Below are 3,781 nucleotides of genomic sequence, written 5' to 3' on the forward strand. Positions count from 1 at the left end.
TTTATGTCACGCGACATGCTTCATGGGGACATGAAAGTACCTAGCGTCCCTGCCAAATGGCAGGGAAAAGGAAGAATAATATTTTATTACAGCGGAGCTGTTAAGGGCTAGTTTCCGTGGTTTCGTGTCCGTGGTCAAATAACTTACCACACAACCCTTTGGACAGCTACCGCCATCTGTCAACGACGACGGCAAGCAGACAACCGGCTTGCCAGTTGTCTGCTTGCCGCCATCGCTCATAGATGGCGGCACATAGTACAACCCCACTGCTCTTCCTTCTTCACCAAATTGAAAAGGCTGAAAGTTTTTTTGTTTTTTTTTCAGCACTGTCAGTGGGGTGACGGGTGCAGACGCCTCATCCACCGCCGTCCTAGAAGACGGCCGAGATCCCCTGGACCTCGGCGGCTTCTTCGGCTAGCCGGGAGGTATCTGAGCTGATCATTGGGGCCTCCCACTGCTCGCGGTGTTCGATTTTGCGGCCATCGATGGCGGTGCCGCCCAAGAGCATGCCCGTAGACATCTGGCAGATCCGCCCTATTCTTACAAATTTTGCACGTATTTTCAAATTGCCCCTTTAGAGCCAATACCATCCTTCATGAAACGTCATCAGAGTCGGATGGCGCTAACTCGGCTATTGGGCCCGAGCCCAACCTTCGATGCGGTGATTGGACACGAGCCCTAGCCGAATACTGACACAGCACTCGTGCTCAATCTCAAGCCTCGATCGATCTGACTGTGATGAAGGTGCAGAGGTCTTCTCTCCTAGTGGTGTTGGTAGAACCGGCTACAGGACGCTGGGTTTGGGTACATGGGTTTGCTGGAGGCGCCAGGCAACTGCCTGCTCCTTAGTTATTGAGGAGGAGCCGGTGAGTGCGCAAAGCCCGTCCCAGCCGACAGTGATTCGTAATTTCTCGATAAGTGACTACGCGGTCGCCTCGCCTTCCCGGTTGGGCGGGCTCAGTGGCTTGGCGTGTAAGACCTCGAGCTACTGTGTGAGCCGCCTCGTTGCCTCGGAGCGTGGAGTGCGCGGGTGACCAAATAATTTGGATCGTCCCGTGTGGCCGCTGTTGGTAATGGTCACCGCAAGTTCTTAAACTTTTCTGGGCCTTTGACGAGATGCGCCCCTTTTCGAAATTGTGGATGGCGATCTTTGAGTCGCTTATAATAATTTTAGCTTTGGTGGAGGCCACCGCTCGTGCAATGGCCACCTCCTCGCTGCCTTGGGGTTGTCCCTCGCCATGGTCCCGCTTACGAGGCGCTCTTCGCCCGCGCCTACCACTTCGACGAACATTCCCTTGCAATTTCGTTATTCCACGGCATCTACGTAGACCACGTCTTCTAAGTCTTGTCTCTTCGCTCGATGTTGCGAGCTCTTGCCTCCGGCCGTCTGTAATTATGATATTCCGGTTGCATATTCTTGGGCAGTGGACGAATTTTGAGTTCCCTCCTGAAACTCTTTAGTATGCCTCCCTTAGCTCCGTGTTGTGATTCGTAGTGGATGTTAAGTTTGTTTAGAATGTGTCAAGCCATGGGCCTCTGCGCTAGTCTGTCATATTGTGCAACGGTGTGCGCTTGTACGATTTTATCTAAAGTGTTATGTATCTCTAACTCTAAAGGCTTGTCGTTGGGTGTTGTGATGGGGACGCCGATTGCTTGCTTGCAAGCCTTCCGCATCAGTCCTTCAATTTCGAGCTTTTCGGCGGTCCCGAATTTTAGATACGGCTCCACATAGACGACTCAGCTAATGATGACGGTCTACACTATGCGAATTAGGCCGGCCTCCCTTTCACCGTAACGTCTATTGGCAATTAATTCTTTTGATCAGCCGAATTGTTTGTTGTATGCTAGGTCCCAGCGCCTCTAGTGTATCTTTGATTCTGCCTCCGCGTGCACCTGGAGTCCTAGTACCTTGACTTGTTCCATGACGGGTATCGGGCCCCTGCTCGCTTCTTTGGTAGTGCTCAGTGCCCCTCCGTACTGCTTTCTAGTGGTGGGATACACCAACAGGAGCTCTGATTTCTGCGACGAGCAACTGAGTTCCCTCTCCGTCGCGTAGCGCCTGAATGCCTCCACTGCTCGCTATAGCATTTCTTCTATTTGAGCATCACTGCCGCTTGTCACCCATAGAGTAACATCGTCAGCGTAGAGACTGTAGTTGAGGGCGTTGATCTATTCTAAGATTTTCGATAAGCCATGATCGCAACATTGAACAGAAAAGGGGACATTGCTGAACCCTGCGGTGTGCTTTTGGGCCTAGCTCTATCTCTCACACTCTTTAAAAAAAAAAAGGGTACTGCAGTGCCCTCCTTAAGGGGGTAACCGACTTCCACACAGGGAAACCCCTTTTGGAGGGAACGTTACCTCATCAACGAGGGTGCAAACTTAGCCCCTGGGTTAGAGTGCAACACTGCTTCCTTTTGGAGGGAACCTTAGTTCCTTTTAGGGTTAAAAGTGCATCCTTTCAAGGTGAGCTTTTATTTCCTTTAGGAAAAACTTCATCCCCCTTGAGAGGTAAGACGACATATTTGAGGGGGCTGCTTTTACCTCCCTTTGGAGGCAACAGCACCTGCTATAGGGGGCTGGTTTTCGCTCCATAGAGAGGGAACAGTGGCCCCATTTTGGGGGAAATAGTACACGCCCCTATTTTCAACTTTTACCCCCTTATGGGGGGAACTGTGATCCACTTTGGGGTTAAATGTACACGATGAGGAAAACAGCTCAAAAAACGTGGACTACGAAGAACAAATACGACAGGACAGTGCTGTCCTGTCGTGTTTATTTTTCGTAGTCCGCACTTTCTGAGCTGTTTTCCCCATCATGTATAACACCAACAAACTGGCCCAGTACACCACCTTATTACAGGTTAAGTGCACACTTGGAATATCTTTTACCCTCTAAAGGAAGGTACTATGGCCTTTTGTGGGTGTTTACATGCTCCAATGTTGGGCTTTATTATACACTCTAAGGAAAAAGGTAGTCATATGTGACTATTTTTGAGGTGGTAAAAAGTTGTCCCAAATATAACGACCCCCAGGGTAAAAATGTCGAAACCACACGCAGTCAAAAAGCAGGTAGTCATGTTTGACCACCCCCTAAAGCAACATGGCGGCCGGTTAGCGAGGCTCGAATTCCCCGGTGAGGCCTAGTGAAGAGCACGGCTTTTCGGCAGAGTGAGAGAAAAGAGCGCATACGTCTATTCGACGTATTCCAAGCGCCTTCAGACGCTCTAAACGTCCGTCCGCAGACACCAATATCCTGTGAAAACGGCAGTGTGTGTGACGGAATTGCTGCAATTTCCCCCGACGGCATCTCACTAGATTGACTATTTTTACCACCGGCAGAGAACGCTAAAAAAAAAAAATCGTTACACGAGGAATGGGCATGCTGACTTTATTGAACACAACGTATGCTTGTCGTATGCGGTGATGAATCACTGGGTGCCTTCGTCCACACCGACGAGAGGCGTTCAACTCGCACCAACGCTACCGCTATTTTCTTTTTCTTTTCTAGTTTGGGTTTACCTTTATCGGCGTGGCTATCCATTTGTGCGGGTGTGTGCCTGCACTTCGCAGCTCTTGGACAGAAAAGGAGCATTTAGGTGGCTCAGTGGCACAATTATTACGATTGTTATCGAAATGAGAAGCAGGACGTAGGAAGGCTTCTGGATCGCAGGCCAGGCAGGCCAGCGTTTGTAATTCAGTAGCTACAGGACTGCTCGACACTTAGCTTATGGAATCAAGTGGCAGCTTGCGCCAGCTAGGAAGTATAGTAGTAACCACTA

General features: G+C 50.1%; 1 pseudogene; it reads right to left on the bottom strand.

The window, feature by feature from the left end:
* Window positions 1-370: 370 nt before the first annotated feature.
* LOC120836523 lies at window positions 371-1,518 on the bottom strand (annotated as a pseudogene).
* Between the last annotated feature and the right edge of the window lie 2,263 nt (window positions 1,519-3,781).

Source organism: Ixodes scapularis, unplaced genomic scaffold (genome assembly GCF_016920785.2).
Source record: "Ixodes scapularis isolate PalLabHiFi unplaced genomic scaffold, ASM1692078v2 ptg000312l_1___fragment_3__unscaffolded, whole genome shotgun sequence".
Classification (NCBI taxonomy): domain Eukaryota; kingdom Metazoa; phylum Arthropoda; class Arachnida; order Ixodida; family Ixodidae; genus Ixodes; species Ixodes scapularis.